The sequence below is a fragment of the Tenrec ecaudatus genome, chromosome 14 (assembly GCF_050624435.1).
Source record: "Tenrec ecaudatus isolate mTenEca1 chromosome 14, mTenEca1.hap1, whole genome shotgun sequence".
In the NCBI taxonomy this organism is placed as follows: domain Eukaryota; kingdom Metazoa; phylum Chordata; class Mammalia; order Afrosoricida; family Tenrecidae; genus Tenrec; species Tenrec ecaudatus.
The window spans coordinates 5364114-5388337 of record NC_134543.1 but is presented as its reverse complement, the minus strand read 5'-3'; the positions used below and the strand labels follow the sequence as shown (position 1 = coordinate 5388337).

The 24224-nt window shown below is 55.4% G+C and overlaps 1 protein-coding gene and 1 pseudogene across 4 annotated transcripts in view; one reads left to right on the top strand and one right to left on the bottom strand.

Moving 5' to 3' along the window:
* Nucleotides 1-24224, bottom strand: part of WDR25 (WD repeat domain 25) — a 166803-nt gene that overhangs the window by 91234 nt on the left and 51345 nt on the right. The gene's annotated exons all lie outside the window — the stretch shown is intronic.
* LOC142426256 (large ribosomal subunit protein eL36 pseudogene) lies at nt 9197-9514 on the top strand (annotated as a pseudogene).

Here is a 24224-nt window from a genome sequence, read left to right as displayed (position 1 = left end):
AGGCCCCTCCGTGGCAACTGCCACCGACAGAAACGGGGCCAGGAGCAATTCAGTCGGGGGCTTCCCTCATTAAGGGGCAATGTGTGGCAGTCACTTGGCATCTGCGTGTGGCTCTTTGTCACCTCAGGGGGGACAGAAATAAAGGCAGGAAAGCATGTGGCACTTTTTCTGTTTCGTTGGTTTTAATGTGTGTCCCACCCAGCAGATCACATAGCTGCCACATGCTACGAGCCTAACGAGGCTGTGCGGGGCAGTGGCAGGCAGCCAGCAGCATCCAGGAGCCCCAGTCATGTCCCTACATGCCATGCCCCTGTGCCTGCACGCCCAGTGCCCATCTGAATGGAGGACAAGCAGACAGGCCCCTGGGTCCCCATGAAAGAATTGGTGAGGATGTTTGCTCTGTGGTGGGTCCTAATGTCCCCATCAATCCCACCTGCAGGGTGACCTCGGGGACCTGGCTGGTCTCTGAACCCCATAATAAATGCCACAGTCAGAGCCCCGCCCCACAGTGCTACTGTCAGCCACAGCAGCCCGAGGTGAAAATCAGACACCACTTGGCTTCTGCCCCCAGCGACAGTGCCAGGTTTCAAGCAGGGCTTGAGAGTTCCCTGAAACGGTTGGCAAGGAGGGGGTTCACTGGGCAGCCACTGCTGCCACAGACTGCATACCTGCATTAAATCATTGTCCCTGCAGCAGCTGCCAGGCGGAAGATTAAAGGAGAGATGGCATCAGCCGGTGGCAAAGGAGCTCCAGCAACAAGTCTGCCAGGCGGTGGGTGACACACCAGTCACCTTCCTGTTGGGGCCACAGCAGTGGCTTTGGTGGGGTTGGGGTAAGCTGTGGAGGGCAGGGGCAGGGAGTGTGTAACCCACTGTCCGACTCACAGCACCCCTGGAGTACAGAAGGGGACTGCAGCCTCGGGTTTCCATGGCTGAAGATCTTTGCATGGGAGCCCAGGTGGTAATGTGGGTTTCACAAGGGACTCCTAACCGCAGGGTCGGCAGTTCGAAGTCACCGACTCAGGAGAAACACGAGGCTGCCTGTTCCCATAAAGTTTCAGTCTTGGAAATTCGCAGGGACAGTTCTACCCCGTCCTAGAGGAAACCGGGTCACAAGGAGTCAGAATCGACGGAACGGCAGTGCATCTGGGCCTTTGGTTTGTTTTCCAGATCTCTACAAGGGCAGACAGCCTCATCTTTCTCCTGAGGAGCAGTTGGTGGGCTCAGCGAGGGGTCCCCCGCTTCATCTGCACCACTCTTGCTGCCAGTGAGCCCATGCCAGCTCAGTCTCCCTGTAGGACAGGGTGGAACCGCCCCGTGAGTTTGCTGGGGTTGTGGGGCGCACAACAGAAGGAAGCACTGCCCAGTCCCATGCCGCTCTTCACAGTTGTTCCTCCGCCTGGGCCTATGGTAGCAGCCACGGTGCCAACCCATCTCCTCTTTTCCTGCCACTCTGCTCTGCCAAACATGATGCAACTCTTCACCGGAGCAGAAAGCCTCATCTTTCTCCGTCACCGCAACTGGTGGTTTCAAACTACTGACCTTGAGGTTGGCAACCCAATAGTAACTCCTATGCTATCGGAGTTCCCAGCAGAGGCCTGTCTAGCACGTAACATTTTCATGAATACATATAAACATATATACACTATTTCCAAGCTGAGGTGCTGCTTGTACACATTACTGGGTCTACGACGGTGTGGTCAGGTGGAAGCCGGCCTTTTGATCCCCAGAGCCATCCAGGGAAGGAAGGTGGAACTTTCTGCTTCTGTGAGGGTGGCGCCTGGGCATCCCTGTGGGACAATCCTCTGTCATCAGGGGAGTGAGTCAGAATGGACAAGGTGTGAGCATTTCCCTGGGGTGTTGGAAGCCTAGGTGGGCTGAGACCCTGCCTCTGGTTCCCCACTGTGCACCCAGTACCTGCTCAGATGCCAGCATGCAGCGGGCGTTCACGAATGGCAGCTTGTGGGGCATGTACAAGCCCATGTTCAGGAACTGCTAGAGGGAGCAGCCCACCTGTGCAGGTCACAACCCACCCCGCACACACACACACACACACACACACACAGAGGCTGAGTCCAGAGCTGGCCCCCATTGGGCTCATATCCTACCCTGCTGGCCCTCTGCTCCCAGAACCAGCCCTGGGCAGCATCTCTGCTGGCCTCACAGAGCTCTCCCAGTCCTCAGGGACATGGTGGCCAGTGGCCCTTGTATGTCCCCATCCGGCACTGCACCCCCGCCACCCTGCACACACAGACATTGCCCACCTTCCCACCCTCCCCGCATAGAGCGGGTGGGGTGTGTGTGTGTGTGTGTGTGTGTGTGTGTGTGTGTGTGTATACACACATGCACACTCCAGTCACAGGTGTCCCTTGGGGCGAAGCAGAAAGACCAGCAGACTTGTGATGGCCAAGGGTCTGGGGACAAGGTGCCAGCTAGTTGTCCACCATGGCAGGGCAGGGAGGAGGGGGCTGGTGGGGAGACGAGCACCACGAGGAGGTGCAGACTCCATGGGGCCCTGGCTCTCGAGGCCGGCACGGCATGGGGACACGGGGCCAGCAGTGGCATCTGTAACCATCTCGGGGTTGATCAAGAACATTAATTAAGGGTGTTTCCGTGGCTGTCCTGCAGGAACAATCTGACCCAGCAGCAGGCCGGCCCGTCTGTCACACCCCCTCCAGCTGCCGCCTGTGGACTAATCAAGCCGGGTCCTTCCCTCAGCCTGTCCCTTCGTAAATTATCCGGAGTGAGATGGCTCGCCCAGATAAGCCTGGCCATGGACCTGGCCTGCCTCGCTTCAAATCAAGAAAAGGAAATTGAAAAAGGGAGCGAGGCCTTCCTGGACCTCCTGGAGCCGGGATGCGGGGACGGGGGTGGGATGGTCTGGGGACGCCCTGAAACCACCACTCTGAGACCATCTTTAAACCCTCAACTAAGAGCACCCTAAAGGCTTCTTTGCACCCCACAATCCCCCCACCCCACTAGTGTAGGAGCACGGAGCTCTTTCAGGAACTACCGTGGCAGCGCAGATGTGCAGCGGCTCCAAGCTCCAACTTCCCACCACTTGACGGGGGCACGGCTGGGAAAAATCTGCTCAGTGTTCATATGTTTTTCTCAAGTCGAATCGAAAACCCAGCATGCGAGGCCTGTGCGGCCGAGGGTGAGTCACATGCCTTTGCGTCTCCCCAAAGACGCCCTTGTCTCAGACAACATACAGGGCTTGCGTTCCTCACGGTGCTGGTTTCTGTACCGTGTCTGTGTCAACGCTCATCGCGTGGCCCCCAAGAACGCGAGTGACACCAGCGGGCAAGCCGAGCGTCAGGCGGTGGGAACCAGGGCAGCGCTGCGGAAAGAAATCGAGAAATGCAGACCAGCTCGCTGCTGGTCTGACTGGGCGACTGAACACAGTCCGGCCAAGTCCACACTGTCAACCCTATTGAGGGGAAAGAAAAGTGTGCTGAAAGCGGCAAATGTAGCGAAAGGTGTGAGATCGTTAACCGGAAACAAAGGACGCAGGGCTGAGGAGGGCGAAAAGTGACTGTTCATTTGGATCAATCGGAAACAGCTCAGTGGCGATGGCAGATGCGAGGCTGGGATGGCGGCGTGAAGGCTGCAAGCCTCCGTGGTGAAGAAGTGGAATTTGGGGGCCTCAAAACCAATTGTTTGGTTTTCTATTACTTTCTGTAGGAAAAAATGTGTTCTGTTTCTCAAGCTTTTCGGTGTTGAAGCACGGATTTGGAAGGACTCGGGTTAGACAACGGGGCGTCGCTGTGTCGCTGTGGGAGCATGCTCGTGCAGAGCGGCCAGGGAGAGGCCCGGAAGGGGCCTGAGGGCCTCGGAGCTGCGCTGGCCCCTGGGGAAGGAGGGTGAGAGCGAGGCTCGCTCTTTGACAGGTGTCCCTGGGTGCGCATGCGGGGCCTGGTGAGTCGGTGTGGGTTCTGCGGTGCATGTTCTTGACAACGACAAAAGTAAGTGACAGCCTTCAACAAGAAGGAGCGAGGCTCTCAGCACACTGGCAGGTGGAGAGCGCCTGGGGATCACACCTGGACACGGTGCATGCAGCCGCTGGCTGTGCACCCCATGCCGCCGTCCTACAAGGGAGCAAACGGGGACCTGGAAGAGACTATGTGACATGCCACCCGGGGTCTCACACGCAGACGTCTAGAGCCACCCTGCTAGAATCTCGGAGGAAAGCTGGCCAGCTGTTGCTGACGCTGGGCCAAGGAGGACAGGGCTGGCGTCCGGCAGAGACTGAAGAAGGCTAAGATAGCTCTCTTCTGGGGTCACTCGGGCACCCTGACCTATTCTCTCAAGACTGAACTCACTGACATCGAGTCAATTCCAGTGCAGAGCAAGCTTAAATCAGAGAGGGCAGGACACCACTGCCCCTTTGGGTTTCCAAGACTGGAACTCTACAGAAGCAGAAAGTCCTCTTTCTCCTCTGGGTGGCTGGGGGTTCAAACCGCTGACCTTGTGGTTATCAGCCCAATGCGTAACCCACTACACCTCCGGGGCTCCTTCCCTGACACACTGGATCTGACTAAATAAAATCGCCTGCTTCCTCAAAGCCAAACTAGGCAAAGCGGGGTGGTTCTGGGGTGCAGCTTGCTCGAAGGTTCCCCACATCTGCCATCAGACGTACTTTGGACAAGGGGGGCAGGGTGGAGGCGACACTGGGGCTCCCAGCTGACTGGAAGTGGGGCTGGGGCAGACCCTCTGTGAATCCTGGCATCCACCCCCCGCCCCCAGACCAGCCTGTTCACAGGAAGGCAAAATGCCAGTCTGCTCGATCCACAATAAGCTTTCCAACCGGCTGGAGTTCCTGTTCTGAGAGCCTCGGACATGCAAAGCCGCTCTCATGGGCAGTCTTGATCCATGAGACGATTGCTCCTGCGCCCGAGCCATCGCTGCAGCCACGGTGTGGGCCCGTGTCATCCAGGGCAATGACGGTGCCGGCCAGGCAGTGCTGCCTGGTGTGGTGCACAGGGTCGCGATGGGTTGGAAGGGGCTAGGTGGCTCCCAACAAGTTAGGACAGGCCACGCTGGCGACTGTTTGGAGGATTGGGGAGTGGGTAGCTTTTGGCACATCTTCTCAGGGCCCCGGTGGCACCATCAGGTAAAGACTGGACTGCTAACTGCAAGGACAACAGTTCAAACCCACGAACGGCTCCCCGGGGAAAGGCTGAAGCCATCTGCCCCTGTAACGACGCACAGCTTGGGAACCCTAGAGAGTCACGACAAACCACTACGCATCAGGAGGGCCTCGCTGGCGTGGATCTGGTTGATTGCTAGTGAAACGGGCCCCACCCCCCAATATGGCCTGTAATGTGCTGGTGCACTTATTCACCGATCTTTCAAGATCATGTTTATAGAACACTGATGATAAAGGCCACTGATGATGAAAAGCTTACATAAAGGCGCCGACTGATGTACTGTCACAGCTGATGTGACGAGGGACTCACGGGGAGGGCCCCGCTGTAAGTCGGGGTCCCTGATGACTCAAATGTTTCTGGGGCTCCTGTAAATCTATCACAATTCAAAGGGGCCCACGGTTAAGTTCTCCGACTCATTGTCATCTGAGAAGACCCCCCCCTCGGCCCTCAGAGGCTGCCAGAGGGTTCTGTCTGCGGGGAGAAGTCCAGGTGACGCATCCTCGAACCCGGCAGCACCAGGTTTTCACGTTGCCTTTCTCAAGCCAGGCTAGCTGGGCCGGAGATGGCTCCCCTCCACTGGCAGCTTCAGGGCCTGGGGTGCCTGCTGTGGAAGCAGCCCCTCCTGTGCCTCCAAGACTACATTCCAGCCCGTGAAACGCCACCTGCCAAGCAGGCACCTTGTCCACTGCACACACACAGTCCACGACTGAAGTCACAGTGGCTCTCACCGGCCGTGGCCACTGTGCTTCTCTGCAGGGAGGGACCCTAGCAGGTGGGGTTTCCTAGGAGCCCACTTGGGCCAGGCCCGGTCACTCATTGTCCTGACACTGGCCATGGGGACAGGGAGGGGCAGAGAAGAGAAGACCCCCTGCCAAGGCAGGGAGTTCAAAAGGACCTGGCTCTGTCCCCCTGTGCCCTGCCCCTCACCCCGGCTAGCGGCACCGGGGCACGCTCCAGGATAGGCACTCAAGACAGTATGAGCTTGAAAGGTGCAGCACCAACCCGTAGCTGCCACCCCCCAGGACAAACCAGCTTCCCACCACAAGGTTAGGGGTTCCAACCCACCCAGACACGCCCAGAAGAAAGGTCTGGGCTCCAGTTCTGAATCTAGACCTGTGGGTGCCCGGTTCTGATCCAACACACATGGAGCTTGAGCTGACCTCGCCGGGAACTGGAGAGTTCCAGAAGGAACGATGGGCAGTCTGACTGTAGGTCGCAGTCTGGCCCCTTGTCCCCTCCAAGAGCTCGGTGTGTCCCCGCCCCTCCTAGAGCCCTCGTGTCCACAGATGGAGAGCAGGAAACGTGGCCTCAGGGAACCCACTGAGATTGCAAAGCCTGGTGGGCTTCCCGAGGGCTCGGCTTGGGGTTCAAAGAGGACGAGAATCAGACGGGACCCCACGTCCCTCCCCCAGGCTGGGGGGCTGAGTGGCCAGCGCCTCAGTGGCGAGGGGGGTGAGGAGAGGCCGCCCAGCAAGCAAAGCGCATCCAGTTCCATTTGCCTTAATTGAAGAGCCTCATGCAGAGGGGCCAAGCCTGCAAAACACTGGCGTACTTGACGCCCATAAATCTGACATCCTGCCGATGAATGCATTTTCTTATTAAGTGACCGATATTATAAGCCTCTCCTGGGTTCCTGGCGACGTTTCCAAGCCCTGTCTCCATCAGGCTGAAAGTACCTGTCAAGTTGCCAAGGACGTGAAAAGGTCCTGAAACAGTGGACAGCAGATGTGGGGGTTGGGGGTGAGGGAGTGGGCCATCGGCACAGAGCTGGCCTGGCCACCGGGCCGGATCACTCAGCATCACCCCCAAGCCTGGGATCAGACTCAACAGAGAGAGAACAAGGCTGCAGACTCAAACTCCTGCCACCGAGTCCAAGGTGGCCCAGGGTGACCCCGCGGGACAGGGTAGACTGTAACTCTCAACCAGAGTAGAAGGCCTCATCTTCCTCCCACAGAGCTGGCAGGTGGTTTCAAACTGCCGACCTTGCTCCAAGCCCAAGTTCAGCAGCCCCATAGGAATGGAGCGTGCAGACCCTGCTCATTTCAGGGGCAGGGGGAGGGGTGGTGAAGAGGGCTCCCCCACACGGCCCTGTCGAGGGGGACCGGTTTGACGGCTCTTCTCCCCAGAGCGCAGAGGGCCCACACCTGACTGAGGGCTGCCCCCCCCCCCGCTGAAGCGACGTCACCCCACGCCAATGCGAGGAGATGTCAGGATGACAGAAGTCTCCGGCAAAGCCCACGGAGCTGCCGCTGAGAGGCCGTTAAAACTCCATCAAGACGTGCGGGCTCAATGGGAAACGATCCTGTGCAAATTAGACTGCTGTAAAATAAACAAAAGAAATGGTTTCCCAAAGAATATTAAAGACACATTAAAGCAAATTGAAGCCCCTCCTCGCGCACAAGAAATTCTAAGGAAGACAAGCTAGGGCAGTCGGGGCAGAGGCCGGCTCTGGCTTCCTTCTCGCAGGGCGTGAACCCTCTCCACCCTGAGGAGTACCCCACATTGACGGGAGGTGACCCAGAGAGGCTCAGAGACACGCACGGTTCGGCAAGGCCAGGGCAGGGGTGGGGGAGCAGTGTGGTGTTGGCATCAGAGAGAGGGAGCCGGGGCTCGTGGGTTCCCACTGCCCTTCGCAGAGAAGCCAGCTGGGTCCCAGATTAGCCTCGGCCTCCTTGGCCTCACACGGGGTGTGCTAGTCTCTGTACCCTGGCTGTGTGTCCATTGTTGACCCCACTGCCCGGCCAGTGGAAACACCCACAGAGGGGATGAAGCCCTCGCCTCAGAGCCAGGCTCTTTCCGCTCCACAGCAACTTGGAGAACTGCCCCACGGGTGAGTCCAACGCGTTTGAGCCCTCACGGCCACCAAGTCCATTCCAACCCACAGGAGAGGGTGGCACTGTCGTGCGCGTGTCTGAGACTGTGGCTCTTTGTGGGAGTGGAAAGCCTCATCTTTCTCCCACGGAGCCACTGCTAGCTCAGAGCTGCTGGCTTGTGGTGGGCAGCCCGTTAGTTTAGTGATTTTTGGAGGTTGGGGGTTGTTTTGGAACCCACAATTTTGAGTACATATCAGAGAGGGCTTCAAAATGCTTGTCGACATCGTCTCAGGAAGCCCCCGTCTCAGTTGGCATAGCACAGTTCACAGAGACACGGCCTACATCCCACTAGGGTGAGGAGTCGCTGGGGTCTTAAACGCTCATGAGCAGGCAGCCCAGGTGCAACAGGAAAGAGAAGTGATGAGACGCAAAACACAGGGAAACAAGGAGTCCCAGGGCCAAGGCACCACGCAGACCTCCATCTCCACACCCCCGAGACCAGAAGAACTAGATGGTGCCCGGCTACCACTGCCAGCAGCTCTGGAAAGTATCCCATCAGAAAGTCCTGAATGGAGACAGAGGAAAATGTGGAACAGAATTCAAAATCATGAGAGACCAGACTTACTGGTCAGATAGACTGGTGGCCCCCTAGACTATAACCCTTACCCTTCAGCTATCTGCACGTGAACTCAGTCTGTGTCAGGATAATCGAAGTCCAGCAGTCACCCAAGTACCAAGTGCAGCAGGGTAGGAAAGCCATGGCTTCGGGATCAAAGGAAGCCTCGGCAGCAGCCTATGAGAAGTGCATGATATCCTTGCTTCCTGAGCACAAAGAGGACTCGCAGCACGGTGACACTGCCGGGTAAAGAGAGCAGAGATCCTCCTCACAGCCGGGCCGATCCACAGCATGGGGAACAGACAGAGCGGGCACGGAAGTTGCTGAGCATTTCATTCTCCTTGGACCCACAATCAATGGACTGCCACGAATTCAACAGCATGTGGCACGGGGCCATCTGCTGCAAAAGGCCACTTCAAAGTGGCTGCAAGGAAAGAGACCATCCTGAGCACTGAGGTGTGCACCCGACTGGAGCCGTGGTGTGTTTCCAATCGCCTCACACACCGGGAAAGATGGAGCATGAATAGGGAAGGTGGCCAAAAAAGGGATTCATTTGAATTATGTATTAAGAGTATTCAATGTCCCTTCCGCCGTGGCACCCACCGAAGAGTCGCCGCCATGGCTGTGCGCTACCCTATGGCTGTGGGCCTGGACAAGGGCCACAAGGTGACCAAGAACGTGAGCAAGCCGAGGCACAGCCGCCGCCGCGGGCGCCTCACCAAGCACACCAAGTTCGTGTGGGACATGATCCGGGAGGTGTGCGGCTTCGCACCCTACGAGCGGAGGGCCATGGAGCTGCTCAAGGTCTCCAAGGACAAGCGGGCACTGAAGTTCATCAAGAAGCGGGTGGGCACACATATCCGGGCCAAGAGGAAGAGAGAGGAGCTGAGCAACGTGCTGGCTGCCATGAGGAAGGCTGCTGCCAAGAAGGACTGAGTGCCGTGCCCCCCTCCCCCACCCCCAAAATAAAGTCTTTCCAGGAAAAAAAAAAGAGTATTCAATGTGCCACAGACTGCCAGAAGAACTAACAGCCAGAATGCCCCTTCGAAGCAAGCAAGTGTGGCAAGACTTTGTCTGACATACTTCAGACATGTCACCAGGAGGGACCAGAGCCTAGAAAAGGACACCAAGCTGGACCAAGTGAACAGTCCTGAAAAGGAGGCAGATCCTTGATGAGCTGGAATGACAGTGGCTGCCACCAAGGGTTCGAGCACAGCAATGTGTGAGGTTTGCGTGGGACCAGGCAGTGTTTCTTTCCATTGAAACCACTGGAAGGCAACAGGGGGTGAATAGATAAGATGATGGATGGATGGATGGATGGATGGATGGATGGATGGATGGATGGATGGATGGATGGATGGACAGTTGGATAGGAGGATGGATACATGAATGGATGGATACATGGATGGATGGATGGATGGATGGATGGATGGATGGATGGATGGATGGATGGATGGATACGTGGTAAAATACCAACTATTTAAGTAATCTGGGGAAAGGGCATCTGAAAATATGGCAACCGGAGCCCTGGAGACGCCATAGCTAAGCACTCAGCCCCCAGTGGAAAGCGGGGTGATCTGAGCCCACCAAACACACCGTGGGGAAAAGGTGTGGTGTGGCCATTGGCTTCTGCACAGATTGCAGTCCTGGAGGGCCTGTGGGGCGGCCCGCTCTCTTCTCCAGGGTTGCTCTGGGTGGCAACGCACTCACGAGCAATGGATTTGACTGTGGGGTTCTCCCGAAAGGAGAGAAGATGAGGTTTTGGCAGGCTGGTGGCTTCTGCAGAGATATCTGCAAGGTCCCTTTTGGCAGGCAATCTGTTCCACCGGCTCTGGCGTCGTGATGGTCAGCTTTCTAAAAATAACCAAGGAGAGGTGCTGGCTCTGACAGGAGGGGTCAGAGCCATTGACTTGTGACACCTTCTTTACCTAGTGTCCCCGCCGGACCCTGCCATGCCCTTGCATAACTTTTCCCTTCTTCCTTCCTCTTTCTCCCTGTTCAGACTGCTCGTTTTGGCAGCTTTCCTGAGCCAAGGGAGCTGAGGACAGGGCACCTGAAGTCTCCGCAGCATACCGCTCGCCCCGCCATCAAAGCCACCGCTTGCTGAGGCTGCAGCCGGGGTGCACAGCCTCGCACATCGATGGCACCCCAGGAAGTGAGAGGAGACCATTGTTCTTCCTCAAGAAAGACGCACCAAGAAATCGGCAGACATAACACAGCACTGTTTCTCTGGGCCACCGCGTGGCCCAGCTGCCACGCTCCCTCCAAATTAATTCCGCTCTTATGAATTTCTTTTTTCCAACAGAGAAGGATGGAGGCTTTAATAAATAATCCTCTAACTGCTCTTATCCAATGTATATTACTTTTAATTTGTATTACGCAAAACCAAACGAAAATCCAATTTCTTTCCGTTAGCTTGGGAATTGAAGTGCCTTACCCGGCAGTTTTATGATTCCAGAAAAATCCGTTGCAAAATATAATTAAGTCTAAATGTTCTAAAGTCACTTGTCTTCTCAAAAGTTGTTTTATTAACTGGAGCACCAAGGAGACAAGATACCCACACCGATTCGTGTCAATATTTTAATGTCGCCGTTAATGAGTCGCACTTACAGAATAGGAGTAAGCCTAAGAATGAATGCCAGGGGTCAAGGAGATGGACAGGTTAACTAGCTGGCCAGGGGTGACATTGATTGCAACCCACGTGCGAGTCAATGTGTGCTTCCAGTGGCCCCGCTCACTCATCTAACTTACAGTCAACAGCGGCTCTGGGAGCGCAGCAGTGGGTTAGGCATTTGGCTGCTAACCACAAGCCTGGCAGTTCAAGCCCACCAGCCACTCCAGAGGAAGAATAAGAGGTTGTGTGCTCCTGGGAAGACTAACAGTCTCAGAAACCCTACACAGCAGTTTGTTTGTGTCCCACGGGGTCGCTATGGATGGGGATCTGCTTCATGTCAGTGGGTTTGGTTTTATCATTTGTGTGTGCGTGTGCATTTGTGCATGTGTACATGTATATGTGTACGTGTGATTGTGTGTGCTGTGTACATGTATATACATGTATACATGTGTATGTGAGTGTGTGCATGTGTGCATGTCTGTGTGTGCACATGGCGGGGTTGTTTAGACACCTGTGGGAGACAAGGCCAGAAGGACACTCTCCCAAGCAGTGTGACAAGCCCTCACCTGGAAAGGTGCAGGACCTGGGTGGGCCAAGAAGCAAGCACAGGCACAGCCTGCCTCTGCCAACAGGGGAAGGACTCCTGCCTGGCCGGGGCCTCGGGGTGGTCACCAGGCAGCAAGATCATTTTGAATCCCACCTGGTCTTGCCGCCCAGCGAGCAGCTGCCTTGTGCTGCCAGGTCCCACGAGGTGGCAATGACACAGTGGAGATGCCACGCCTGCTGCCATGGGAATGGGGCATCCTGAGTCTGCACAGTAGGAGAGGTGGTACTCCACCATGCGCCTGTCCGTTTGTCCTACTATGGGGGCAGGGTGTGTGCTGTGAGGCTAGGAGCTATGCCATTGGTATTTCCAAGACCAGCAGGGTCGCCGTGGTGGGCAGGTTTGGGTGGAGCTCTCAGAGCAGGCGAACCAGGGAAGAGGGCCTGGCGACAGCCGCTGACGCCCGTCCAACATCACCTCGGGTTGGAAGACACTAGAAACCCGACCGAGGAAGAACGGCTTCCTCAGAGCATGGCTGGCCGTCATGACCTGCACGGAGCGACACTTCTGGGGCCTTCCCTTTGGGGCGCGACGTGACTCGACGTGAGAAGGGTGCTCTGCGAGCATCCGTTCGTAACCAGAGCCGAGAGGGGCACGCGATGCCTTGGAGCTCCGGGGCAGCTGGAGAACAGGGGCTGCACCATGAGCCGCCAGAGGAGACGCACATCCATCTTGGCAGTATGGCCAGGAAGCTCCTCGGAAAGGAGGGGGGACGTCACCTCGCTGACTTTGGGCGCGTTGTAGTGGAGTGCCAGTCCCCAGAGAAGGCCATCATGCTTGGTAAAATAGAGGGCGGGGGGTTGGGGGGGGGGTAGAGGAGGACCCGTAACGAGATGGACTGAGCCATGGCTACCACTGTGGACCGAGGCCAATAGGACCAAGAGGCTGACGTGGGGCTGGGCAGTGCTTCGCTCTGCTGGATGCTGGCTTGCCCATAACCACCACGGCCATCGGTGTCATGGTGATAAAACCTGAATTAACACGCAGGGACCGTGTGGGCCGCACCGACGCCGCGCCACTGCCTTGCCTGGGTGTCCAGATTCCTCTGCTTCTACAAAGGGCTCAGGCGGTCAAGGACCAAGGCTGACGTGACTCCATCATGAACGGGAGATGCAGGCGCCACATCCACATCGAGGTTGCTTCCCAACACTCAGTGAGGCCAGTAGTCTGAACTCAGAATGCCCCTTCCAGAGAAGAGAACACACACACACACATGCACGTACGCACGCGCGCACACCGGTCAGTCTCTGGCTTTGGCCAGGTCCGTCTCTGTGGGCAGACTCAAGGGTAGCTAACATCCATGGAGCACCCACGCCGTGCCGGGCAGGTGCCACACGTTCCCCAGGTGCTACTGGACTGAGCCTAGAGCTCCCGAGGCTCTCAGAAGCTGCAGGGAGATGGCAGCCTAGACCTCCCCAGGCCACCGAGCCCTTACTTATCAAAGGCTTCATCTTAATGGTGAGCAGTGGAATCTCAGCTCTTAGCGCGAGACATAGGTTCTGAATGTCCCTGAGACCCATGCGAGGGTGCTGCCCCCTCCACTCGCTCCTTTCATCTACCAAGGAGCTGGTCCTGCACCCCTGCCCACAGGTACGCCTCCTGTAGCCACCAGACTTCTAGAAGGTGGTTAATTAGCTGGCGCTCCAAGGTTACAGATACCCTCATCAGTCCATGTCAATATTTTCACATCACAGTGTTAATTGGCCACGCTCATAAAATAAGCGGTCGCTTAAGAAGGAATGTCAGGGGCCAAGAGGTCGGACAGCTTAACCAGCTGGTGGGGGGGGGCGCATATGCAGCAGCCACCCCCACCCACCCCAGCCCCGGCCCAGGGCCAGCTGGCCTCTGCTGCTTCCAAACACCACCTCCACACATGCCTCCCCTCTCCCCCAAGACAGGCACCACTGGCCAGCTGAGGGTCGGCATGTTGGAGGGCAGGTGGTCTGCATACAGGGTCACAGGGCACGTCTGGGAGCAGAGGATGGGGTGGGTTCGCTTCCACAGCCTCAGCTCAGAGCCCAGAGGGGAAAGGAAATGGAAAGTTCCGGATGGAAAAAACAAAACATCCCCAAGTTCCACAAACAGCAGAGTGCCCGCGGTGACAGCAGCACAGGCTGATTTAATCAGTGCGGGATCCGAAACGACTTCCACTGGCGTGAGGATGACACACCCCGAGACACAGTATTAGATGACTCAGAGCGCCCGGGGGAGAGCACAGACGCAAGCAGGAGCGCAAATGGCACCGCCTCGTGAGGTGGAAGCGGAAAACAAACCAGTATCAGGAAATTAATACATATGAGATTTTAAATATGAATGTGCAACTAACTTTACTGAGTCAACTTCCAAAGTAGGCTGAGGACGGAGGCGGAGAGCTTGGGAAGAAGGCATCCATCCGGAGGAGACACGTGGGTTTCGTGGAGCCCAGTGGGTCCCAGGGCCCAGGCCAGACCAGAGGTTGCGGGGACCCCGCAGTCCAGGGCAGAAACGAGGGGTGACAGGCCCAGGGCTGGGCACTCTGTGCTCGCTCAGGGCTGACAGTTAACAAGCCAGTTTCGTTGTCAGGTGCTGCTGAGCAGGCTCCCTCTCGTAGCGACCTTCCACCGCCAGAGAGCAAAACACTGCCTGGTTCTGCACTGCGCTGTGGCCCACTGCTGTGGGTCCTCAGCATCGAGAGGCTCCTCGCTGTCCCCGCCCCTCCACTTCACGGCACTTGATGCCCTTCTCGGGGGACTGCTCTCTCCTGACAACGGGTCCCAAGTACCTGAGAGAGAGCCTCGAGCATTCGGGCTGTGTTTCCTCCGCGAAGGTGAATGGTTCTTTGGCACCCATGGTTCTGTCAGTGTCCCTCACCAGCACCACCATTCGAAGGCAGCTGTTGGCCTTCGCTCCTCTTAAATCACTGCCCGGCTTTTTCACAGACATAAAAACCCAAACCCTACCATTGAGTCCAGTCTGAGTCGAAACCCTGTGGGCTGTGAGACTGTAATGCTTTGCTGGAGTAGAAAGCCTCATCTCTTCTTTCTCCCAAGGAACAGCTGGTGGTTTCAAACTGCCGACCTTGAGGTGAGCAGCCCAACCGTCGTGTAACGCACTGCGCCACCTAGGCGCCCTACCTGCATATAAAGGAGCTAGACATGGCTTGTTACACTTCAGTCCTCCAAGTGCTCTCTCTGATCAGAGACTGGGTTTGGGTGAGACCTGTGGAGGGCAGCCGCTCGCACATGGCTAGTACAGGGCAGAGCCAAGATCCCCGCCCTGGTTGCCCGGCTCTGGGCTTCATGCTGCCAGGCCACACACTCTGGGACGCACAGGGAAAAACTTGAGCTTAGGCTGGCGCCAACCCCGCCGCCCATAGTGCCGCCCACCTCCCAGAATCCTCGAGGGGTGCTCTGACCACCAGGAAGGGAGGCATCATCCCCTGGGCAAGGCTACCCTGTGCGGAACGGAGTCAGGATCCTGGGCTGAGAGCAGAGAGACGTCAGGCAGCCCCCTCTACTTGGGGGCCTCGGGCCCCCTGTACCTCTGTGGTCCCTGGAAAGGTCAAGTGAAACTTTGACCTGGACTCTGGCCCCCTCCCATTGTCCCCATCCTCCAGGACCTTGGGCCCTTGCAATTCAGTGATCCTTAATCAAGATGAGGGGAGCTCTAGGGTCTCCCATCAGCCCTACTCCATCCACCCAGCACTCTAGCCAGAAACCCCACCCGCACCCCCCACAGCAGCCGCCCTGACCTGGAGCACATCCCCAATGAAGTGTAGCTGCTTCTCTCTGCAGGACGGCTGTCAGGGACAGGGCCAGCTTAATACAGGGAGTGACAGACGCACACACGTCTGTCACTCACAGACCTGGACAGCCTCTGCTTGAAGCTAGCAGCCCCAAGCCTTCACCGGCAGGGCACCCCTCAGCACTGTGTGCTGATCCACAGGTGTTCTCTAAGCACCTGTGCTGTGTGGTGCTCACCTTGGCCATGCAGGGCTACGACAGCGAGCATGACACACACTCCCTGTCCACAATCCAACAGGCCCGGGAGGAGCGGATTTGGCGGTGAGTTCGGTTTGGTTTGGTTTTTTGCGTGTTTGAAACACTCTGCCTGCAATTCTGAACGCTGCCACTAGAGAGCACCACTGCTCTCGACCTACCACGTACTGGCGTTAAAGCCTATGGTGTTTACAGTGGTGTGATTTTGTATACATCTTACTCTCAGCGGTGCACCCCACATGCACTGTGGCTGATGTGACTGTTCTCGGGCGCTCGCTCCCAGACAGCCAACGGTGTCCTTTATAAAGACGCTGATAACAAGACAGTGAATGAAAACCAAACCAAAAAGAAGAAGCTATGTGGGAACTTACTGATGGGGCACACAAGGCGGGTGCACTGTGCAGGACGCCGGAAGGCAAGGTCTCATGGGGTCTGGGGAACAACACAGGCCGGCTGAGTCCTCACAACCCGACCTGTGGGCAGCTGGGGACATGGGAAGGTGGTCACACCCCCAAGGCGGTGAGGTGGGGTTGGGCACAGGGGAGGTGCAGACGGCAAAGAGTCGGCAAGGTTGCCTTCCGCCTGCCTTCCCCATCCTGCCCGGAGCACAGAAAGCCCCTTGACAAGCGCAGACTGAGGACAAGTCATGCCGGGGGGCTTCGCCGAGGACTGTATTACTGGTGACAGCTCTCCACGCCAGCCAGAAATACGACACCCGGGCGCCATGGTCTAAGATTCATGCTTTCTTCGGAGAACTCGAGCACAAATTTATAACTTCTTGTCAAGTGGATGTCCACTGCTCTCTGGCAGGGCTGGCCCATTTGGGAAAAATAGCTAATATGTCTTCCGAGCTAGAAGCCCGTTCTCGGGGTTGATTTCCCAACTCGCAGAGAAGGGAAACCAAGAAGACGGTAATTGCCGAAAAGGACTGCCCTGCGGACAGAGCCCTTCTCCCGAGTTGTGATGGATTCTCCCGGAAAGCCTGATTTGTACTTCTAACCATGAGAGTTCGTGGGCCAGAACGAAATGGAGGCGAATCATTTGGCTCGGAGAGCAAGAAGTAAAGCACAGAGAGGTGATTTTTTTTCCAGTGACCCCCACGTGCAGCGTCCCAGGGCCACTAGGAGTACAACCCTCTGGAGCTCTGAGCTCCCGCACAGGCAGCCCCAGCCTCCTGGCGAGACCCACAGGGCAGAGTTGAGCTGCTCCTTAGGGTCTCCAAAACTGCCCGTTTTGGGTGAGGGCATACAGCCTCATTTTTCTCTCACAGAGTGGCTGGTGGGTTTTCACCACTGACCTCATGGTTCACTGAGCCGCTGTGCCACGGGGGCTGCTGCTAGACTAACAACGAGGCCCCGAAATGAAGGGTTTCTGAGCGCTCTCTCAGAACAGAAACGGGACGGGGCCTCCACAGGCATCCTATCAAACCCCCCACCAACATGGCGATGACAGAACTGTCTACTGGACCCTGGGCGGCCGAGAGCAGGATGGCCAGGCCCCTTAGGGGAAAGACACCGAAGATGCTGAGCTGATCCTCCCATCCATCGTTTCATATCAGTGGGGAGTCAGGCAAGGACAGAGGCTTTGGGGTCCCACACATGTGAGGTCAACTTCTAGCCACCTCAGTTTTCAGCTTCATTGAGAGTACCACCTGTGACTCCCTCCTGTGTGGTCCCGGCACTGAAGTGTTGGAGCCAGCCTAGATGTAGCATGGCGTGGGAGCAGCGGTTGGTATTAGAAGAGGTGTCCACAAGAGGAAGGAGGGCAAGGCCAGTCTAGCCTCCGATTTGTGGCGATAAGGAAGTCAGAGGAGGTCAGGTATGGCCCTCCACAGTTTTACACAGGCACACGGATGATATGAAACGCTACAAATTTCTTGCCACAGATGAGTGTGGTGGCTACCTAATTTCATGTCAACTTGAAGTGTAGGGGCGGAGTCTCACCTGTCAGTCAGGTCGCAGCTTGATGGTGCCTCCTTGTGGGCGTGGCCTCCTCATAAGGAGGGTCCTGGGAACTTCCCCCTCTCTCTTTCTGTCTTCACCTTCCTGTTGACGAGCCACACTGAGACCTGCACAAGCTCTGGAGATGCATCCACCACCGCTGCCATTGGATCCGCAAGACTTTGCACCCACCAGCCGGTGATCTTCCTGCATTCTGCATCACTGCATGTGACTGTGTGAGTCGGAACTTATGGACTAGTATCAGACTTATGGACTTGATGAGGACTGGGTAGGGATGTTTTCCTGATATATAATTACTTCTTGCTGTAAAGCTCTTGCTTACATATACAAGAGTATCACTGGATTTGTCTCTCTAGTCAACCCGGCCTAACACAAAAAGCGTTTCTAACACTGCGTCCGCTGTTAAATCATCACAATTGGTCTCGGTCCATTCTTGGAGGCTTGCTGTGTCCACTGTCTTCAGTGCAGTTTGGACCTCTTCCTTCAGTGTCACCAGCTACCTCCTGAAGTGATGGGAAGCCTGCTGGTTCCTCTTGGTACATACTGTGACTCTGTTCTGCTCCATGTTCAACATTTGCCCACAGAATCCTTCAAAATTACAACTCGAGGCTGGAAAGTTTCCATCCGTTTATTCAGCTTGCGAAATGCCAACTCTGTTCAAGCTGCCCTTTGGAATTTTCTTTTCTGCTCCTTTACGTCATTATTTCTTCCAGTTACTTGAGCTTCTCTGAGTTCAAGAGCGGGTTTCAGAGCCTCTTCTGACATCCGTTTTTAGTCTTTTCTTTCTCCTGTGTCTTCTCAGTGACCTTTAGCTTTCTTCCTGTAGAATGTCTTGGATGTGACCCCACAATCCGTCTGTCTGCTCTTCGGTCATTAGTGTTCGATGCACCCACTCAGTGCTGGAGCTGGTCTAGAAATTCAGGGGGGATGTGCCCGAGGCCACTATTGAACTCTAGTGAAACGGACTTAATTTCCTTTTGAACTGGAATTTGAGCAATTAATGATCTGTTCTGACTGATGAGATTGAGCTTCTACATCATCGCTTTCCTGAAATGTGGTTGAATTGATTTCTATGGAGTCCATCGGGGGAGGTCTACATGTACAGTTGCTATTTATGTTATTGAAAAAAGGTATATGCAATAAATAAGTCGTTGATCTTAGAAAAATGCTGGCATCACTTCAAGCCATATTTTCCAAGTACTGATTGATTCTTTTTTCTTTCTTTCAACTTTTGCATTTCAATCACTGGTAATTATCAAAGTATCTTGATGGCATGTTTGATCAATTTCAGGCTGCAGAAGTTGGTTTAAAAAAAAATCATCTCCAGTCTCTTTATCTTTGGCAAATGGCTGGGGCGTAAATTTGAATCATCGTCATATTAGCTGGCCTTCCGTGTAGGCGTATGGATATTATCCGATCACTGACAGTATTGTACTTCAAGATAGATCTTTGAAATGTTCTTTTGGATGATGAATGCGACACCGTTCCCCTTCAATTTGTCATTCCTGGCAATAGCAGGCCATATTACTGTCCAATTCACAATGGCCAATATCAGTCCATTTCAGCTCACTAATGCTAAGGACATCAATCTTTACGCGTCCCATTTCATTCTTGACAACTTCCAATTTTCCCAGATTCATACTGCGTACATTCCATGTGCCAGTTATTAATGGATGTTTGCAGCTGCTTCTTCCTTTGAGTTTTGCCACATTATCAAATGAAGACCCACCCCCCCAAGCTGTGCACTCCCCCCATGTCATCAAGGTCAACTCTGCTTTGGGCAGGCGGTTCCTCCTGAATCATAGAGCTGCACAAAGCCCAGCATCAGTACGGCACGAGTCACCAGGGGGTGGCAAACGGGCAGGTGCGTGGTGGGCACGCACACACACACACACACACATACACGCATGCACACAAGCACACACTCATACAGATGCACGGCGCGAAGTCAAAACAGACTGCTGGGAGGACTGCAGCTCATGCGTACGCGGGTTCACCTGAGACAGCAGGACTTCACAATCGCCCTGCAATCAGCAGGGGCTTCGGACCACTGCTCTGGGGAATCCACTGGCCTCGGCAGGGCGCTTTGTCGATAATATGTGCTGGGTGCCTTCAGAGAGGTCCAATCAGAACAGCGGCTTGTGAAGGGATTATCTGGGCCAAGGCGTTCACAACATAAAGGTCAGCTCAAAAGGTTACGGTGACTATTTTGGGGGGATTTCCAAAGAAGCAGTCTTGATAGATTTTCTTGAAGGACACAGAAAGATCATGGAAGCTTATTAGAAAGAAAAAAAATGTTTTTTTAAGAAAACTAAAGCCTGCGCTGGCAAGAAAAAGGCCAACCGAAAGCTTTATCTTTCCCATCACACCGATGCACCTGCTCTTTCTTGAAGGGCTATCTGTCCGACGAAAATGTCCTTGGAAAACCTCATGCTGCCCACCTCACAGCCCTATCTTACCCCAAACCCAAAGAGCATTTCAAAGGAGCAGGATACCAACACAGCCGTTTCCCACAGTCCAGTCTGAGGAGCACAGCACTCTGCTTTCTGCAGAGGCCAGCTAAGTTGACGAGGGTGGTGGTGGGCCTCATCGAGCCTGCATCCTTCCAGTCCACGAGGGGTTTGGGGGGGGGCGCTAATCTCCACAACCCCTCCAGGGAAACGCCATTACTTCTGGCTCACGATTCTCCTAAGTCGGGGCTGCGCCAATGGCTTCCATGTGGTCTTTCCAACCATCCTTGGCCTGGTGGCTCATGCCAGGGATCTAAGGTGGGGCGTGGGGGTGTTCTGCTGGTTGCCGATTATGTCGATTCCAATTATACCTTCTGAAACTGAGGAGATAACTGTAGGATGGGTTTGGGTTTGGGGGGCCCACTGGACCCACTATGAAGCAGATGTAAGCTAAACCTTCCATTAGTAATATGACCTCCAGACATCCCTACCCCAACTAGTGGGCCGTAGTGCCATGTTAGGCCTCCTAAAATGAGTGCCCGTTCGTGGTCAGTGTCCAGCAGTACTCAAAAAAAATACAATCATTTCCATTTCCCCAGTGGCCAGACACTCTTGTAGATCTGTTTGGGGAAGACTGAAAGAAAGATGAACAGAATACATTTTGGGAAGTGTAGTTGGGTCCTTCCTTAAGGGGGCTTGATCTGGCCTCCCTTGCAGGGGACATGGGTCTGTAAGCTGGCTCCGATCCAGGACTTCATTGAAGGGTCGTGCCTCTCTACTCTGGCGATTCAAGTTAGATTGCTGTTCACTTGATCTGCAATTCTTCCACTTTAGACTGAATAGCAGATTTCTCATCTGTCTCACACCTAGGGACACCACGACCAAATAGCCGATGTCCTAAACGTGTAAGAGCTGGACTTCAGATCCCTACTGTGACTCCGCCGTCCATTAAGGAAACCGCACCCACCTGGTCCTTATCGACTGAGCGCCACCACCTGCTGCCAGCCACAGCAGGGTCCGGTCAGCCACATTGTAGTTGGGTGCCGCGATTCACTTATGGCAGGTCCTGTTGTCAACTAGGACTTCCAGCAGCCTTCGAGGATGCTGGGCGCGCCCTTCACACATCGTTCCTCGCCACTCTAGTACCAGGTATGTCCTCTGAGCACTCCGTAGGTGGCTCTGCGCGTCCAACGTGATGAATCGGCTCTAAGCCTCGGTACAACTTCTTCTGTAGGTGGGAAGACAGGTGATGTCAACTTGAGTGAATGCAGGCCAGCGCTGAATCGGTGCTTCGGTGAGCCGCCCAACTCAACGAGGGGCTCCTTTCCCACTCTCTCAAGTTGAAACACTGACTGAGGGATCTGTGCTTAGAGGCCCGTGTCAGTAAACTCAGGCTGATACAACTTTATCTTCCTTGCAACATCAACCCTTTTGTGGCCATTCCTACGCACATTCCCCAGACCACTCTTTGTATGGAGTAGAAAAATCAGAGGGGAGCGTACCCCTCCTCCTGGGTCACCCCTGGCAGTTCACCTCTTAGAGTCTCTGGAGACTTTAAGTCTACTTATGGATCTAGAAGCAAAAATGGGTCGTGTCGGTGGGTCCCGGTGTTATTTTCAGCAAAGCCTTGTAAGGGATCTGCTGCAGGCGATACCCCAGGCAACACCCAAGGCACCGCCTGAAGGCAATGTCTCAAAGATCCTCCAGGCGCAATGGGGCAACCTCATCAGATAGGGCGGGAAGAACAGGGTTGCCTGGGAGGAGGGTTTAGCAGGCGCTTCAGAGAGGCAGAGAGGGTTGGTTCTGTTAGGAATGAGTCTGTGGAACTTTGGGGGCTCCAAGTCCCCGGCTTCTTGAATAGCTTCCCATAAGTTTCAGGATGCCGCTTCTTCCCAATAAACACCCCCATTTTAACTCCAGACACCATTAAAGGTTGGGAATTCACGGGGGTGGTCACGTAGTCGCTCTTACAATGAGACCTGGGGTTGGGTTTGGGCCCTATCAGCTGTGTCATTGGAGACACGGGCATTCTTTCCGCGAAGAAAGGTGTCATTTCCAATCTCGTGTGCAGTGCTGAGCCTTGGCTCTCAGTCTTTGAACTCACCGCTTCCTTTCACTGTTTTGTGTCGCAAATGTAGAGCCAGCCAGCTTCCTTACTCTTCTCATTCTGAGCCTCCTCCCCGAAAGGTAGGCACGCAGACAAGATGGGGGCACCCTGAGCCTCTCTCCCACGAGCACTGATCCACTGACGGCGGTACTTCCAGAACTTCTATCGCCACCTCGCAGCACAGATGAACGGTGTCCTCTTTACCACTGGGGACAACAGCATCTCCACGCTTACAACTAGCCCGACTTGAGAACGAGAGAGGGAGAGAGAGAGACTGATTTCAAGAAATGGGCTCACATAGGTGTAGAGACCGGCAAGTTCCACTTTCCTGGGTCAGGTGTCAGGCTGGAGGCTTCTCCTGACTCACGTGGTTGCAGGCACTGACGAGCCCCAAATCTGCAGGTCCCACGCAGGCTACTGGTTCACATCCCAGGAACCAGAGTCAGAGGAGAGCCGTCAAGAAGCAGGATTGAGAGAGAAGGTCTGTCCACGTATGTTGTATAAAGGCCACACTCCCCAGGAAACTCCTGGGCTGATTGCACCCGGTCACACCATGGAGGAGGATGACTAATATCTGCCAACCCACTCAGAATGGTGGGGCATGCTCAGGGACCTGCCCAAGGTGAGACCTGCATGACCTTACCCACGCCACACATAGCAACACTAAAACCAGACTCACTGCTGTCCAGTGGATTACAGTTTATGGTGGGTGACCCGACATGACAGAGCAGAGCCGCCTCTGAGAGTTTCCAAAGCTTAACTCTTCATGGGAACAGAGAGCCTCGTCTTTCTCCAGCTAGCGGTGTCTGAACTGCTGACCTTGTGGTTCACAGCCCACCTCGCAGCCACTGTGCCACCTGCGCTCCCACACATCACTAAAACGTGGCCACTGCCTTCCCTAAAAGGAGCCCTGGGTTCAAACGCCAGGCCCGGAAGTGCTAGTCCCAAACCCAGGCTCCTGGCCCCATCCCAGGACACTGCTCCCCACCCAATCAGGATGCCATGGGAAGTTGGGGTTCCCGGGCAGAGCATGGCCCCATCACAATGGGTTGACCTCACACCAGTTGTGTTCTTAATTGAACGAGGAAGCCCTAAGCTCATTCCAAACAGCAGAAGCCACGCCTCCCTAGCTTGCCTGCCCGGTACAAGCAACGTGCCTGGCCTTAACTGGGACTCAGCGCACTCTGGTTAGGCTGCGAACAGACTGGCACGGGCACTGTGGTGGATGCCCTGCCTACCTCGCTACACCTGTGCTGGCACTTAGAACGTGATGCAAAACTCCTCAGGCTCCAAATCTCAACTCCTGGAGCTGGCGGGCCACGTGACAAGCTGGACAAGGGTGCCCAGGGCCCTCTTGGAGGCGCTGGAAAGAATCCAGGCTTATATTAAACTCTTCAAGGTGGAGGAGCCCACAAAGCACCTGGAAGAAGGACCAGAGTGACCACCAAGGGGCACAGAGCCATCGAGGGCTGTGCCACCCTCAGGGGAGCCCCTCAACAGGGGCCCACTGCTGCAACGCTACCCCATAGCAGGGCCACACGCACAGAAAGGCAGAGGAGGCCAGGGCATAGACGCTGGGCCCTGAAGTCATGAACCGACCGGCAAGGCAGCAGGCGCCCAGGATGCACACGGCCCTGCTTCTTATCGCCATGGCTGTGATAGCACACCCCAGGAACAGACTCAAAGGCTGGGGCTCCAGGACACCTGAAAAGCGGCCAAGGATCGAGAGGTGAGAGTCCACGGAGATCGGTCACGCACCCACCGCGCCTGCAGCGGCGCCGGTCCTCCTTTCCCCCATCGGGGAGTCATACCCATCCATGGCAACCCAAAGTCAGCGATAAGCTCTGTGGGATGGCCACCACTTCTCTTCTGAAAAATCACACGTTGACGTTTCTCTTGCCTTTAGGGCAACCAACGGGGCGGAGACTAGAGC